The sequence below is a fragment of the Xyrauchen texanus genome, chromosome 37 (assembly GCF_025860055.1).
Source record: "Xyrauchen texanus isolate HMW12.3.18 chromosome 37, RBS_HiC_50CHRs, whole genome shotgun sequence".
In the NCBI taxonomy this organism is placed as follows: domain Eukaryota; kingdom Metazoa; phylum Chordata; class Actinopteri; order Cypriniformes; family Catostomidae; genus Xyrauchen; species Xyrauchen texanus.
Window position 1 is genome coordinate 38,287,515 of NC_068312.1, and position 18,652 is coordinate 38,306,166.

At 41.4% G+C, this 18,652-nt stretch overlaps 1 protein-coding gene across 4 annotated transcripts in view; it reads left to right on the top strand.

Moving 5' to 3' along the window:
- The window catches only part of fbxl17 (F-box and leucine-rich repeat protein 17), a 292,488-nt gene that overhangs the window by 77,597 nt on the left and 196,239 nt on the right, over nucleotides 1–18,652 (top strand). The gene's annotated exons all lie outside the window — the stretch shown is intronic.

Below are 18,652 nucleotides of genomic sequence, written 5' to 3' on the forward strand. Positions count from 1 at the left end.
TCTTCCTCAAACTCAAGCAATTGTTTCATTTTCAAAAGATGTCTACAAAATAATCAGTTCACACAGAACCCATGGTCTCCTTAGTATTCAATTTTTAAAAAACATTTATTAGGCTTCAAAAAATAAAACAGCTTTTAATTTAAGTGAACTTCAAACAATCCTCACATAAAGCCATAATAAATGTCATATTTACTGTCTAACAGGTAGGACGTATACAGAATTGAATAAAGTTATCAGACAGTCTGCGCTGCATAAATGATAAATTATATATAGACTAATCCTTATTAAAGCTACGCAAGGTCTTTAGTCAAGATTAACTTTACTGACAGAAAGCTTTATTGGATGCTGGCCCTTTAAGAGCAGCCGTTGCTGAGACGCAGATCTCACACGCGCCTCATTCTCTCACAACTCTTTATGTCCATCATAAGACTGCTCTTATGTTATGAAGATACTTGACAAACGACATTTTGGCATAATTGTGTGTGTTATTGTTCGTTCAAGCGCGAAAGAGAACTGTATTCTGTTGCGCGTCTTTCGGACACAGTGACAGTCAGGACATTCACATGCAGCGCTTCAGAACTCCTGACCTGATATTTAGATACACTATTCAATAAATATATTTGTTTGACAGGGAAGCTGTGCGCAAACAGGAATATATATTATTTTTCAAAAATTAAAAAAAAAAGCACCCCAGAAAAAAGGGCACTTTCTCTCCAGGAATAAAAAGGGCAGGTGCTCAAGCCCCTTTTGAGGTCTATGTGTGCACGTGCCTGAATGTTAGTCTCAGTCACCATTCACTTTCATTATAAAAGCCATGTAGTGAGAGTGAATGGTGACAGAGGCTGGTGTTCTGTCTAACATTTGTCTTTTATCTTTTGTGAGGGAAAATAAATCATACAGGTTTGAAACAACATGAGAGTGAGTAAATGATGATGCATTCCCATGAACTTCTCCGTCGATTGTTTGCTGAAGGCACCTGGTGTGTCGCCATTCTCTCGCCCCTTATTTTGCCCTCTTAAGAAAAACATTTACGGCTCTTGGCTTTGGTAATAAAATGAATAGTGCCATCAGGGGCGTTTCATTAGTTGCCGTACTGTCCTATTTAAAGCTACATTCACCTAGCATGTGATAGGAAGGTTTTTGTTCTCCAATAGCAACCGCGAGAGCGTTCCTGTGCTAGATAATGACCGCGGTGGGAGTGCGCGGTGAAACGAGTTAGTATTTTTGATGCAGCCTGCACTCAAGTCCATTTGCGTTTAGCCGGAGTGATGAGTTTGAAAGCCCATTTGACCTGCTCTTAAGTGACAAGATGTTTGTATGCTAATGGCCTTTGAAACGCTACATATTAGACTGACCGAAGTGAGTCTGGCTGTAGATTTAAGGAGAGTAGAAGTTTAATATCTGGTCCATAAAACTTTAGGCATTTACAGTGGAAGTCAATGGGGACAATCTGTACACATTATAGCCATAAGACGTAAACAATATGTATGCTAACATGATTTAGTTTGGTAAAATCGCTTCGTGAAGTTATATCCAATTTTACAACTATGTTGCCATGACAATGCAATGTCATGCATGTCAAAGACTGTAAGAAATGACAATTTAATCAACTCAAATACAGCTCAAATAATACACAAATATATTATAAGCGTCACATTTCTGCTTTTAAACCCTCCGAAAATTGACCCCATTGACTTCCATTGTAAGTGTCTCACTGGAACCTTCATTGCGTGTCTTCCCCTTTTCTCCCCAATTCCCAATGCGCTCTGAGTCCTCGTGGTAGCGTAGTGACTCGCCTCAATCTGGGTGGCGGAGGACAAATCTCAGCTGCCTTCACGTCGGAGACCGTCAATCCATGCATCTTATCACATGACTTGTTGAGCGGGTTACCGCGGAGACGTACCTTGTGTGTAGGCTTCACGCTATTCTCCGCGGCATCCACGCACAACTCACCACGCACCCCACCGAGAGCGAGAACCAAATTATAGCGCCCACAAGGAGGTTACCCCATGTGACTCAACCCTCCCTAGCTACCGGGCCAATTTGGTTGCCTAGGAGACCCGGCTGGAGTCAGCTCAGCACGCCCTGGATTCAAACTCGCGACTCCAGGTGTGATAGTCAGCGTCAATACTCGCTGAGATAACCAGACACCCCGTCAACCTTGTTTTTGAGTTCAGTCTCTTTTTTAAGTTTTGGACCAACAAAGATTCTGAGCACAAAGCAGAAAAAACGGTTGTGCTCATGAATTGTTTATCCAGTTTACCTGCTACTAAGTGTCTTATATAAAACTCCACAAACTTTGTCAAATTCCTCAAAAGTGCTCATTGTGTCAACACCCTTGTAACGTCACTTCCTGGAGGACTGATATCTTAAATCTGTGCATCCACAAAAAAAGTGTTCCAAAAGAGCTCTGCAGCGACCGCACTCTCCCATGATGCATTGCGAATGAACGCTATCGAGTCTCTCTCAAACTACTAAAATGTTCATATATATTTGCATATTTTGCAATAGTTTCTATGCTTATAAACAGCTACAATAGGTCAATACTTTTTTATTCTTCCATCGTTTTTCATTCGATTACGTCATTCACATCATAACGTCATTAAAGACGTTAAGTACACGGTCTTGCGCCTTCGTCTTTCTGTCTGATTTTCAAATATGTTGTGATTCACCTCAGAGCTTGTTGGTTTGGTTCATGACTGTAGAGGGTGTTACGGGAAAGGAGGAGGCGAGAACCGACTTGGCAATATAAATAATAGTTTAATGATAAACTAAACCAAAAACAAACAAAGATAAACACACAGAGCAGCTGCCTGCCGTTCTCTCTCTCTCGAACTGTCGTCACCGGCCACCTTTATCCCTCGCACGCCCCCATCAAGCTGATTGGGTACCGGGCGTGCGTTGTTCCAGCCCGGCACCGCCCTCCTCCGCTCTACACTCCTCCCGGTGTTGCCTCAGGTCGGGGAGCCCCCAGCATGACGTACACCCCGGCGGGTCATCCCCGCCATTCTCGACCTGGGAGGAGATAAGAGGGCAAAAACAACAACAAAAATAAAATAGGTGAGGGAAAGGCCAACACAGAGCGACAGAGAGAGAGAGGCGAGAGAGAGGAAAAAAACCTCACTCACCGGTTCTCTGATGCACTGTTGCGTTGTCCCCGATCACTCCTCCACCACCTTAGGCAGATGGTAGCCGCTCCTCCCCAGGTGGACCGGAGTCAGACCAACCCCCAGCGGACAGAACGCTCCTAGGCGTTCTCTGTGACCCATGGGGACACTCCTCCGCCCCTGGCATCGGGCCTACCGCTACAGGCAGTCGGGGAGTCGCTTCCCTCCTCCCCTCACAGACGGCGGTCTTCCCGACCTGTCCACGTTTCTGGGGGATGGCAAGGCACTCCTCTGCCCCTGGCAGTGGCTCCTTCGCTCCAGGCAGTCAGAGAGTCCAGTCCCCACTCACCTTGTGGACGGCGGCTGTTTTCCGCATCCGGGCGGTCGTACCCTGTCCCCCAGCGGATGGTAGCAGCGCTCCCCTGGGTGGACGGCAGTGTTGAGGACTCCGCGACGGGCATCCCTCCTCCCTTCCGGGTTTCAGCACCAGTGTAAAGGGAAAAGGAGGAGGCGAGAACCGGCTTGGCAATATAAATAATAGTTTAATGATAAACTAAACCAAAAACACACAAACGTAAACACACAGAGCAGCTGCATGCCGTTCTCTCTCTCTCTCGCTCTCTCGAACTGTCGTCACCGGCCACCTTTATCCCTCGCACGCCCCCATCAGGCTGATTGGAGACTGGGCGTGCGTTGTTTCAGCCCGGAACCGCCCTCCTCCGCTCTACACTGACTTACAACTCTTTTATGAAATCCCTATGGAAGTAATTCATGGGAAAAATTCTTCCGGAACCGAGACGGCTGAAAAAGTGGGCGGATTCTTCAGACGGTGGTCGTTCGGGACAGATCCTCTTACATAAGACACCTTCCGAATAACTTCCTCTATAGTTTCCTCTAAACTGGCTCAGTCCCCGTAAGACATGATGAGCCGAGCTTAGGCTTCATTAAGAGAAGAGGTTTTGTGTGGCCCAATGGAGCTCGGGTGTCTCTCTATCTCTCTCGTTCTCTCTCACCTGAGAGCACTTGCACCGGAGAGTGATAAAGCTCGGCTAATCTCGTCGTCTGAAGTGAGCTTGTGTTCATTTCACGTTAAATATTAATGCAGCTTGCCTGCAGCGTCGCTCGCAGCACTTTGGCCTCAATTTTTAATGGAGCAATTATAAAGGTTATACGCTGATAGCGAGCACATCGATTAGACGCTGTTGTTTCATCCTCCCTTTTTATTCCTCTTCCTGCATTTCTGGCCATTTATCTGAAGCATTTTAATACACTGTGGGAAAAGAAGAAAGTTAGACTGGGTTTGGCGAGAATCATAATGAATAGGTGTAAGAAATACACATGCTGGACCGATTAGTGTATATGCTTACAGATATCAACACCCCGTGATATTAGATATCAAATCTTTGTGGATAAAATAACCTTTTGGTTGGTCATTAATGGAAAACAAAGGGAGATTTTTACCCCACATTGATACTCTGTATTTTAACTTGCTCTCTGGCTTTTACCTGGTCATATTTTTAACAAGCTGGCATAGCGAGTGATTAATGAACCACTCCAGTCCTGCTGGAAAATGCCCTTGTCATAATGCAGACAGTCGAACGAAGACACGCGAGCTTCCTGGGGCGAGCTGTCACACAGGGGTGGTTACATGGCTAATTTCTTTCTTTTTTAAAATACATCTTTCTCTTTCTCCCAGCGGGGAAATCTTTTAACTGTCTGATGCCCAGCACTAGGTAATGGCATACTCTTTTCGGCATTACCTTGTGTTTTGAAGGATGTGTTGTACGGGGCAGTTGTGTGTTGTACGGGGCAGTTGTGTGTTGTACGGGGCAGTTGTGTGTTGTACGGGCCAGTTGTGTGTTGTACGGGGCAGTTGTGTGTTGTACGGGCCAGTTGTGTGTTGTACAGGGCAGTTGTGTGTTGTACGGGCCAGTTGTGTGTTGTACGGGTCAGTTGTGTGTTGTATGGGGCTGTGGTGGCTCAGTGGTTGAGGCTCAGGGTTACTGACCAGAAGGTTGGGGTTTCAAGCCCCAGCACCACCAAGATGCCACAGGTTTGAAATTAGGTAGGGGCGTAGAGCAAGGATAATATTCAATAATGAGGTAGGTGAATTTAACGTGTGTCCACTACGCACACCAGTGAGTGGTGGTGGCGTACTGGGCTAAAGCACATAACTGGTAATCAGAAGGTTGCTGGTTAGATCCCCACGGCCACCACCATTGTGTCCTTGAGCAAGGCACTTAACTCCAGTTTGCTCCGGGGGGATTGTCCCTGTAATAAGTGCACTGTAAGTCACTTTGGATAAAAGCGTCTGCCAAATGCATAAACGTATGGTAACCAGGTGTACATTGTGCGAATCTAGATGGCAGCACACAATTGCTCACAATTCTTTGCTTGGACCAAGAAAACATCTACAGTATAACGTTGTCTGCTTGGCCGATTAACACGCCGTTTAACCCTGTAACGCTGGATCAAATATGATCCTTGAAAAGCTTGGGACAAACCGATGTTACCACCCAGCCAATCCGAGGAACCTCTGAACTTCAAGTCTCTAGGTACAGGGTAGGCACGAATGACTTGAGTCTTACTTGGGTCTTCGTAGGACAACATGTCCTAAGAAGGTAAGTTCTCGAAGACAGAATGATCTTTTCTATAAGTTAATGGTCAGACCAGCAGTTTCTAATCTATGGAGAGCAGTCTGGAGGCCCTGGGAATGCTTGAAGGTGAATAAACGATGATGTCGTCTATATACCCAAAGCATATTTTCCTCCTTAGTTCTCCCAGAACTCCACGAGCCTCTGAAAAGTTCCTGGAGCATTTTTGAGCCCAAATGGCATAACGTTAAATTGATAGATACCTGCAGACGTGATTAAGTCTTGGCTTTGCTGTTGGGGTCCATTGTTGAGATCAATGGTAGAGAAGATGGCTGCTTCAGAGAGTGATTCCAGGATTTCTGTGATGTTGATGCATCTTTTCCAGGTGCGACACACTTCCCTTAATCTTCCTTCCCCTGTTAATTGAATCACTCCACCCATTCACACCAAGGGAAAGTGAAAGTACAACAGCATATGTTACCACATCGTTTAACGGCTTCTATTTCCACTCCCTGTTCAAGCTGATGATGCTAAACAATTACGTATGGTACGTAAGTGTGGAGCAGAGGGGGGCGGGGCCGGGCTAGAATGTCGCACGCCCGGTCCACAATCCGCGTGATGGGGCGCGCGAGGGATAAAGGCGGCCGGTGACGACGGTTCGAGAGAGAGAGAATTACGGGCATCCCTCCTCCTTCCCGGGTATCGGCACCAATGTAAGGGGGTTAAGATGGACAAGGAGGAGGCGAGAACCGGCTTGTCAATATAAATGATATTTAATTAAACTCAAAACCAAAACACACAAACATAAACACACACATGACGGACATGCTCGTAATTCTCTCTCTCTCTCGAACCGTCGTCACCGGCCGCCTTTATCCCTCCTTTATCCCTGGGCGTGTGACATTCTAGCACGGCCCCGCCCCCCTCCGCTCCACATTAAGTTTCACACGTTGGCGGCTCCACCTATTTGACCACCTATTCGGTACCAAGTCGATACTAAAATAAAAAAGATGTAATGATACCAGTGTTTCTGCAGGACCAGAAGTACCGAGCACCGACTCGTTTCGGTACCAGCGTGCACACATTTACATTTACATTTATGCATTTGGCAGACGCTTTTATCCAAAGTGACTTACAGTGCACTTATCCAAAGTGACTTACAGGGACAATCCCCCCGGAGCAACCTGGAGTTAAGTGCCTTACTCAAGGACACAATGGTGGTGACTGTGGGGATCAAACCAGCAACCTTCTGATTACCAGATTACCAGTTATGTGCTTTAGCCCACTATGCCACCACCACTCACTGGTGTGGCGTAGTGGAGTGGACACACGTTAAATACACCTACCTCATTATTGAATATCATCCTTGCTCTACGCCCCTACCAAATGTCAAACCTACGCCCTTGATCTCAAGCATGCGCTTCACCGACACTTTGGTTAACAAGTACACTAACTTTTGAAAAAACATTATTAGGGGCAACATTGTTTGGCGTGCTGGAAATGGCACCATAACTGTTGGACAAGCGTCATTTTTATAGTTTATTATGGAAAGTCTGGGGTCGGTGACAAGCTAAAAAATAAAGACATTTTAAAAAAATCAATTAAGTCAATTGAGCTATTTGAGCCTATTAGAAGTGATGGCCGAAGCTGAAGAAACACCCATAAATTGATTGTTGTTTTAGGAAATCTTTTTATCCTTGATAAACATCTTCATATGAAACGTCAGAGAGTTCCAGCGGTTGGTGAAGGATCCTTCTGTTGTGTTCTTGTGTCTTTGGTTCATTAGTTGTTTAGTGTTCTGTTCCTCCCCGAACTCATTTCAGTCCCTGTTCCGTATGTTTTTCCATTAATAATTCATCCCCAAAGTGATTAATATTTTATGCCTACATGCTTTAGCTCGTAGCAGACAAAAGATATGAATTAATCAGGCTGTGTGTTTGCGAGACAATATACTGATCTGACTTATTTTCATTTGTCTCTGTTTCTTGATATCTAGTGAACGCAGCAATGAGATGAGGCTCGACATGAAAGCAAAATCAACAATTTACTTTCTTAATGCACCTGCTCTTATTATGAACAATTCATCAGTGTTAGATCAAAGATATAGATGAAAGAGAAACTTGCTTATTTTTAATTTTGGAGCCAGAAATTGGGCAGAATATTAAATATTTCTTCTTCATTTTATGCCACAAAGTTTTATAGTTCGATCGTTTTTAAAATGCTTTAACTGTGTTTGAATTAGATTATGAATCCTTAGGTTGCGTCTTGTTTGGAAGGCTGCATGCTAGGTAAATGGTCTGCACTTATATAGCACTTTACACTGTGACTCATACACACACACACACACACACACACACACACACACACACACACACACACACACACACACACACACACACACACACACACCCCAATGGTGGCAGAGCTTCCATGCAATGTGCTAGCCTGCCATTGGGAGCAACTTGGGGTTCAGTGTCTTGCCCAAGGACACTTCGGCATGTGGAGTCACGTGGGACGGGAATCGAACCGCCAACCCTACGATTACTGGCCGACCCGCTCTACCACCTGAGCCACGCCCCTAGGTAGGTTGCATCCTTTGAAGGCTACAGTATACCGAGTGTCCTCCTTTAAACAAGCCTCGTTTAAACGAGATGGCCTTCGTAGGACAAACGGAAACGGAATGTAACATGGTTGCTATGACAGCACGACCAGCGCGTGCGCTTTGAGTGCGAAGGGAACATGGTATATTTGGAAGGGAATGTATGAGGTACATTTTAGGAGAGTTATGATGTAAATAATGATGTAAAGAGAAAAGAAAATAGGTTTGACAGGCGATACTTTATTTGTGTTCCTTGCGTTTGAACATCATATCTACGGCCAAATTGCCGTTGTTATTTGTTTTAGACATTTCCGTTGAAGCAAAGTATTGTGGGTTGTAAGTGCCCATGAAGGATACACCTCATGCATCCTCCAAATTCCCGTGAAAGAAGGTCGCATTCGAAGGCTGCATTCAAAGTGTCCTACTCGCCTTTCTGAAACCAGACAGCCTCGGTGACGTATGCGGTCGACGAACGCGACCTCCGGAGGACGAGATCCTTCCAAACGAGACACAGCCTTAGTTTCAGTGTACAGTTTCAAACTCATGAGCCCGTCTGGATCCCGTTCTTATTATTCAAACATTTGTAAAGCTGTTTAATGACACAGCATCTTATTAAGTATTTGAACCATTTTCTTAAATTCGTCATAAGAGGCAGAACACGTTTGGACGGTCATTCCAACAACGTGATATGATGAAGCCAAAAATCTGGGAAAGAGTCTCTTTGTGTTGGTACAACAAGGCAACGTTCCTCAGCCGACCGCAGGCTTCTGGTGGGAACGCAGCTCTACAGAAATGGTTTTAGGTATGCTGGAGGAGACCCAGTGACTGTTCTGTATGCCAGTATCAGAGCCTTGAATTTGATCCGTGCATCATTTGTTAAAAATGCATCTCAAGATGGTTGCAATGGGTGTAGTTTTTCATGCAAGGACGCGTTGAGTTTGAACGGCCCCTAAGACTCTGTCTGTTTGTGTAAATACTGTATGGAACTGTTTTACATGCATGGTCAAACAACTCGATCCGTGCTCTCATGAGAGGGTTTGTGTTGTGGTATGCAGCGCAGCGGCGTGCCGTCTGACCTCATGTTTTCTGCCTTTCGTTGACTCTTCTGTTTCTCCGGTGTTTGTTAAACAGCTCCTGAAGGCATCATAGCTGCTTTCACTTCCAGAGCTTCAGTCCTGATGTGGATCCATATCGATTTACTGTAGATCTGTGCTTAATGCACTGGTTCAGGCAGACAAATTGGTGAGTGCCAAAAAAAAGTTGCATTTTGCCCTGCGGCATTTAGAGGAATTCCGGTGTAAAATGACCCTCGCTGTCTCTCCTCATGTTGTTGTGTGCGAGCAGATGCCTGGATCCATTTCCACAAATCTTAAGTTTGACCTTCGTCACGTCCTGAGCAATCCGCACACAGCCCACATCAGATCTTAGAGTGTTCTCTGGTAAGGGCACTCATTAGGGAACTAGAGCACACTACAGATTCTGGTGTCGACGCAAGCCTTTTTTGACGTTGGAATTTAGTTAACTGTAGAAAACACCGTAAACAGTCGTGAACAGTTTCCGCTAACATACAACAGAGTTACATTTTGCAATGTGAAAAGAGACTTTTTAGTCATTATTTTTACTATGGCCAATAGGCAATATGTTGGCCAAAAATATAAATCAAGGGTCGGTCTAGAATTTGTTACACTTGCTTGAAATCAGACAACAAAACATTATGATGCACGATAGAGAAGTAAGCCGACATGCAATGGATCAAATAACACAATAGAGCTGCACGATATGGTGGAGAAATGCCATATGCGATACGATAATCCTATTATGATGTCATCCATGTGTGCGGAACATCGGAACCGCCACCACCCAAATAAACTGACGATTAGTGAAATAAAAAGGGACATCGTTGTCTTGTGTTCCAAATTGCATATAGACTGCACATTTGTACCATTAGCTATATAGCCGATATTAAAATTCATCTTCGTTATTAAAAGCATATAAAGTTATTTTCACTTTATTGTGGGATATCCTAAAAAATTATGTGTTGTAAAATATTTCATTGTATTTGTACTCTGTAATCGTGGTCTTATTCATTTCAAAATGAGTTTATTCAATCTGGGACTTTTATTTTGAAAAGTTATGTCCAGAAGCGCTTGCTGTAGACATTTGCGTTGTCATTCTACGCTGAACTTGTGACTGATAGGAATGATTTCACGGGACAATCCATTAATTGTCAATCCATCCTTCGATATATCCACACAAATCCACAGCGGCCAATAACACGAGACCGCACCTGTGCACACTGCACGCACACACACCAAGTATGCGTATCACGATATGTGCAGTTGCGATATTCCGATACATTTTATAAGTCATGCAGCCCTATAACACAATATGAAAAGTGGCTTTTTTTGTTATTTTTAATTTTATTTGTCTATTGTTTAAAAAAAGTGTTCTCAAGTCCAGGGCATGCTGAGTGACTCCAGCCAGGTCTCCTTAGCAACCAAATTGCCCCGGTTGCTAGGGAGGGTAGAGTCACATGGGGTAACCTCCTCGTGGTCACGGTATAATGTGGTTCTCGTTCTCGGTGGGGCGTGTGGTGAGTTGTGCGTGGATGCCGCGGAGAATAGCGTGAAGCCTCCACATGCGCTACGTCTCCGCGATAACACCCTCAACAAGTCACGTGATAAGATGCGCGGATTGACGGTCTCAGACACGGAGGCAACTGAGATTCAACCTCCACCACCCGGATTGAGGCGAGTCACTACGCCACCACGAGGACTCAGAGCGCATTGGGAATTGGGCATTCCAAATTGGTTTCAGACTTTAGACTTGCGTAAATTCAGATATCGAAACATTTTAATATCGCTTACTAAAGAAGGTCATAAAACACTGTTAACCATTTCCGGAAGTGTTCTCATGGCACAGAACCAAATGCCACAGTGTGAAAAGAGGCTTTAGCTTTAGTGATTATTTACTGTGACTGATATGAGGGCCGATATTGTAAATCTATATTCTTCTGCGTGTTGTTTAAAACGTTCTTTCAACGTTCTTTCAACGGTTCGATATAGAATTGATCATACTTGAGTAAAATTAGACTTCTAAACATTTGAATGAATGATTGAAAAGTCATAAAACACCGTAAACAGTTTCCACTTGTACTCACAATATCTGGATCGTATCAGCTCCGATACTGGCGCTTTTAGACGGATCGGTCCGACAAGCCCGATCCAAATTCGATATTGTGTGTTAGTCATGTTCGTTACTGTCAAGCTCCAAAAATGACATAAAAGAACCATAAAAACAGCATTAAAGTAGTTCATATGACTCGTACATTTTATTCAAAGACACTTGAAGACGTGCGACAGCTCTGTGAATCACAAAAGACTGTTTAATAAGTAAATATATAGTATGTGCAGCTCCAGCGTGTCAGTGAATAGCGCTGCTCTGTTTACACACACACACACACACACACACACACGCGCACGCGCGCGCGCGCAGCCGTGGCTATTTTTAGCCTTCACATGTTGCGCAATATTTGAGCGCTACTCAAGAACAACATCTCAGATGTAGATGCTCAATAGTTCAGTTCACTTATAATATGCATTTAGAACGGCACCGGACAAGCGAATTAAACTACAGTGAACTAGCCCACAAACAGGCACATACAGGACGTCCCGGAGACTTCAGAATGTCAAAATAAAAGCGTGAGTGTTTGTTTACAATTTATAACAATATTTAAGTTGAACGGTTTCCAAAAAATGTATTAGTGTGAATGAAAAGTGAGCTGATATCTTATAACTAATTTGAACAAAAAGTCCAGATGCAATAAAACACTGATTTCTACGGAAGACTTGAAGACTGGAAGTACTGTTAATTTTGCTGCTACATTATCCAGTATACTAGTTAATAATAAAAAGCTAAACTGATTATGCAAAGTAACAACGCTGGTATCGGCTTGGGATCGGCATCGGCCGATACTGAGATTTCCGATATCGGAATCGGATCGGAAGTTATCAAGTGGTGTCAATGCATCCCGACTCACGATGCTCCAAACAGAATTAAGGATCGCAATGTGAAATTTTTTTTTATTTTTACTCGTACCGTGACGGCAGATGTTTGCAGCTTCTGTGTTATGCAGCTCTCTGGAGCGCTCTGGGGTCTATGTTTTTGTTTTTGGGGGTAGAGATAAACAAACACACTCAGTCTGGTGTTCCAGCGAAACAACCCGTGGCACCTTGTGATGTTTTAACAATGTGACGAGTGTGAAGTATCCACGAATGCATGCCACCTCGGGAGAGTGTATTCGTGCATGCTTCCTTGCACTTGTGCGTGCTGTTTTTTAAGGCAGTAGTTTGTGTGTGTGTGTGTGTGTGTGTGTGTGTGTTTGCCTTCTGTGGGCCCCTCCAGTAGCATCAAAGCGGACACATGGGCCGTATCAAAGTCTTAACCCCGCTCCATTAATAATGTGCTGTAAATAAATCAGGGACTCTGAGCCAGCTAAACATCTCTGCTGCTCCTCATGGGAACTGCTGCTCCAATCAGCAGAAAAGCCTCGTTAATAATATATCTCCACCGTACTGTCCGCCTCTACACTTCCTGCACACTTTCTAGATCCTTCCATTTAACAGATGCCGATCCTGAGTTACAGTGCAAGTTTTGACAGATTTAACCAGCTGTTTCCACTCTTGTGTAGCCGCTGGGTATTTATTGAATACTGATTTTAATATTGACGATCAGTGCTAGATGCTTAAAAGAAGTTAAGGCAAAAATGGAACTTCTGTCATTATTGACTCATCCTTGTGTCATTCCAAACCCTATGACTTTCTTTGTTTTGTGGCACACAAATTAATTCAATAAGAAGATCCGTTGCACACCTGATTGGCTGGGACGAATTATGACTTGCAAAGGCCCTGGGGCCAATTATCTCCAAGGGCCCCCTCCACCAAAAAGTGGGACTTTGGGGTGTTCATTGTTCATGCCCAAAAGTTGTTGAGGAGGGGTGGTGGGATCGTTGCATATGCCCAAAAGGTTTTTGGGGGGGTGGTCACCACACTAGATCGCACAGCTATAAAGCACATGGCACCCCCGGGCACTGCATTTACAGTGATATTGCACTGAACGTACATTTATGCAAAGTACATTGTTTTTCCAAAATATTTTTATTTGTAAATATTTGACTTTTGTATTTGACTTTTTTTACAAAAGCTCCATCATCACAGCATAACATTAAAAGAACTTGGCCGTGACAGTTCGCAAATGTTGCTGTGTCGATCAATTAAAAGCACATTTTTAAAGCAACAGCAGCCTGGGGGGCTTTCCTTGTCGATTCTCTAAGGTGGAACACAAAAGAGGTATTAAGCAGAATGTTCATGTAGCACTTATTCAAAAAATGAAGTGGATCAGGGACTGAAAACTCTCCAAAGAATGAAAACTAAAATCGAAAACCGAAAGCAAACAATCATTTTTGGTAGAATGTAACCGAAAACAGGAACGAAGTCTCTTTCGATTTGTTCCGGAGTGAAAACGTTATTTTACAATGTTGGTAACTGGTTAATGATCAGATAATTTACTTGCATGAAACTCTAAATGGTTTATTACATAGCACTTGTCAGTCAATCATTGTTTTGAGGAATGAAGGCGACACAATGCTTGAAAAAACTGCAGAATTCATCTAAAGGTGTCACTACAGTCTTCAAAGATAAAGCACAACTGTCTCTAACAAGGACAGAAAGAGATGTGGAAGACCAGATGTGCAACTAAACAAGAGGATAAGTACATCAGAGTCTCTAGTTTGAGAAATAGACACCTCACATGTCCTCCGCTGACGGCTTCATTGAATTCTACCCGCTCAACACCAGTTTCATGTACAACAGTAAAGAGAAGACTCTTATGGGAAGAACTGCAAAGAAAAAGACACTTTTGAAACAGAAAACAAAAAGAAAAGGTTCAAGTGGGCAAAGAAACACAGACATTGGACAACAGATAATTGGAAAAGAGTGTTATGGATCTTAACCCCATTGAGCTTTTGTGGGATCAGCTGGACTGTAAGGTGTGTGAGAAGTCCCCGACAAGACAGTCACATCTATGCAAGTGCTACAGGAAGTGTGGGGTGAAAGGTCAAGTGCTACAGGAAGTGTGGGGCGAAAGGTCAAGTGCTACAGGAAGTGTGGGGTGAAAGGTCAAGTGCTACAGGAAGTGTTGGGTGAAAGGTCAAGTGCTACAGGAAGTGTGGGGTGAAAGGTCAAGTGCTACAGGAAGTGTGGGGTGAAAGGTCAAGTGCTACAGGAAGTGTGGGGTGAAAGGTTGAGTGCTACAGGAAGTGTGGGGCGAAAGGTCGATTGCTACAGGAAGTGTTGGGTGAAAGGTCGAGTGCTACAGGAAGTGTGGGGCGAAAGGTCGAGTGCTACAGGAAGTGTGGGGCGAAAGGTCGAGTGCTACAGGAAGTGTGGGGCGAAAGGTCAAGTGCTACAGGAAGTGCGGGGCGAAAGGTCAAGTGCTACAGGAAGTGCGGTGCGAAAGGTCAAGTGCAACAGTAAGTGCGGGGTGAATGGTCAAGTGCCACAGGAAGTGTGGGGTGAAAGGTCAAGTGCCACAGGAAGTGTGGGGTGAAAGGGCAAGTGCCACAGGAAGTGTGGGGTGAAAGGGCAAGTGCTACAGGAAGTGTGGGGTGAAAGGTCACCTGAGTATCTGGACAAACTGACCGCTAGAATACAAGGATCTGTAAAGCTGTCATCGCTGCACTTGGAGGATTTTTGATAATAAATATTTTAAGTAGTTTAAGAAGTTCTGAACATTTTTTTAGTATTTTTCACGTTTTGAATGTCCCGACGATACATTGTGATCAGTTAAATGCCACTTTGGTGAAACATCTCATTTTGTGTTCCACGGAAGAAAGTCACGCAGGTTTAAAACAACATAAAGGTGTGCAAATGATGACAGTATTTGCAATTTTAGGCTGAGCTACCCCTTTCAACAGTTTAAATGTATTTCTGTGCATCCCTCATGTTGAAGTGACTCTGTGTCTGACTCTGTTCTTTGTTGTCCCGCTTGAGCTTGTACACTAGAGCTGCGGTGAATGAGCCTTTCACCTTTTTCAGGACTAAAGATAACATCCAGTAGAACCCCAGGAGGGTGCCGGCAATGAGACGGCAGATAAAAGACACCGGTCCTTCAGCCACTTTTAAGATGGCACCATTCAGCCTCAGTGCCCGCCTGCAGTGTAAAATGAAAACGGACTGTATGAAAAGCGATATCAGCTTTTATTCTCCGGGTCTTCGGTTAAATGATGCTCTGAAAGGCATCCAGCTTGTTTTATTTTGACGGTACTTCTCTGCACAGCTGGTGGCGGCGTTTGCCAACGGCCTCCAAGAGCTGCAGACCTCACGATATCCTACTGCCAGATCACACGGCGCTTGATGAGAGCAGATATTGTCAGAGCTCTATTCATACCAACCATGATGATGATGATGATGATGATGGTAATCATTGTAACTCCAATATTGAGCTTCACAGCGCGCAGAACCTCAAAATCTAAAAATCAAAGCCAGGCCACAAAAATAGAGTTCAACGGAAGGACGCCAGTTGCTTTTGCATAATTCTGGGCGAAATAGCAAAAACATTTTTTTTAATGATATTCAATATGTGTCTTGATATTTAATGTATTTGCTCTGAGATGGCTTAAAAGGGCGTTTTTTATTTTATTTTATATATATATATATATATATATATATATATATATATATATATATATATATATAAACAAATTAAATAAATAAATCAAATATATATAAATAATACAAATATATAAATACAACTAAATAATATAAATACAAATATATCATTTGAAAACAAATAAAAATATAAATACAAATAAATAATATAAATACAAATATATAATTTAAAAACAAATATATTAATACAAATAAAATATATAAATACAAATAAAATATATAAATATATCTAAATAATACAAATATATATAATTACAAAAAATATAAATACAAATAAATAATATAAATACAAATAAAATATATGTAAATAACACAAATATATATAATTACAAAAAATATGAATACAAATAAATAATATAAATATATAATTTGAAAACAAATAAAAATATAAATACAAATGAAATATATAAATATATGTAAATAATACAAATATATAATGACAAAAATAAAATACAAATAAATAATATAAATACAAATATATAATTTAAAAACAAATATATTAATACAAATAAAATATATAAATACAAATAAAATATATAAATATATCTAAATAATACAAATATATATAATTACAAAAAATATAAATACAAATAAATAATATAAATACAAATAAAATATATGTAAATAACACAAATATATATAATTACAAAAAATATAAATATAAATACAAATAAATAATATAAATATAAATATATAATTTAAAAAAATACAAATATAAATACAAATAAAATATATAAATACAAATATATAATTTAAAAACAAATACAAATATAAATACTGAATAAAATATATAAATATTAATATATAATTTGAAAACAAATAAAAATAAAATATATAAATATTTGTAAATAATACAAATATATAAATATGAAAAATATAAATACAAATAAATAATATAAATATAAATGTATCATTTGAAAACAAATTCAAATATAAATACAAATAAAATATATAAATATATGTAAATAATACAAATATACAAATACAAAAAAATATAAATACATATATATATATATATAGATATTTATTTTTTTGGTCAGTCAGCGGAACCAGCAGTTTAACCAAACAGCCGTTGTTGTCTATGTTAACTGTGCAACATATCAACTAAAATACAGTAATAATGTAGTTAAAGGCATGTATTGCCAGTTTTTACTAAATGAGCACATCGAATAAAGCTTTTATGCACCAGTATAACAACACATAATAATTACGAACAGTACTTATACTGTATACAGGTCAGTGACGTTTTTTTGTCAAGATCTATTAATTTATTAAAAAGTTACAAAAGATGCAATACACCTCTACCACGGTGAACACATTTTCAGTTTCGGGGTTTAAAGTCATATAGATATACATTTTTAATTTATAGCCAAAAAGATGTCTCAGTGTAGCCACCCATAGATGATAAAAACAACAACAACAACCTAAAATAAGAAATGCTTGGCATGAGTAATGCAGAGTAGTTTTCCCCTTTAATATAAAAATAAAATAAAATTAAGCAGTGAGAAAACTTCTTGATAAATGCATGTTGTACATATGCACATGCACACGTATTCAATTATTTTAATACCTTTTTAATTCACGATATGACCAGGACCTGGAAGAAGAGATCGTGCATCTCAATGGGACCTTTATCGTTAAATAAATAAAAAATATTTTTATCAAAAGTTATTATTGTTTTATTTGTAGAAAGTCATATAAATGTTTTAAAAATGCTCAAAACGAAATAGGAAAAAAAAATATATATATATAATTTATTTATCACCTCAGACGACCCATATATACACTTTTACATTTAAAAAATGTGCATCATAGCTGTAGTTCAGTTTTCAGTGCTCCGTCAGTAAAGACACGTTCTTTGTCAAATCGTTTCCCTTCTGCGCATATTTCGACCCTCATTCTTTGTGTCTCGCTCTGAAAGCGTCGTAGCACCATCGCACCACGGATGAACGTCACGTTTGCATTCGGTGAGTGCGAATGATCCCCCAGTCGCCCTCCTGACAATAAAAGCCCCTCTCATGGCATGAATTACAGCGTCTAGACACAGACCTGGCTCTCCTCCAGACCCCAGAGCTCCTGTTCCGCTCATTAGTACATATGATGCTGAATGTCCATCCAGATGCGTTTCGAAGGGTTTGTGTTTCATGAGTTCATAAGATCAGCAGAAAGACTTTTTATATGATTTCTGAAAGAGGATGTTCAATCGGAAAGCGTTCACACTGCCATTAAACCTCATGTGTTATTAATCTGGTTGCTATAAACATATGTCGGTTGTGCCTTTGGTTCAATCTCTCTGTCGTGTCTATCAGGGCTTGTGTCTCACGAGTCACATCCGGTCGGTTTGGTGTTCTGCCTTCAGTCTAAATGACCGTCCTTCAGTGTGGGGTGAGCCGACCGTGTCTTTGGCTCAGATTTGGGACTGATCTTCGCTCCTGTAGAGTCTGGCTTCACTTCAGACATTTTTTGGGTGGAATTAAATGTGAAAGACCTCCAATCATTTCTGGATGTGGATGAAGACAAAAAATAAAATAAAATAATAACAAAAATGATCCGCAGACAGGACGCACTCAACAGTACAAATCAGCCAGTACATTCCACCTGCCTCATGTTCCCAATATTTACATT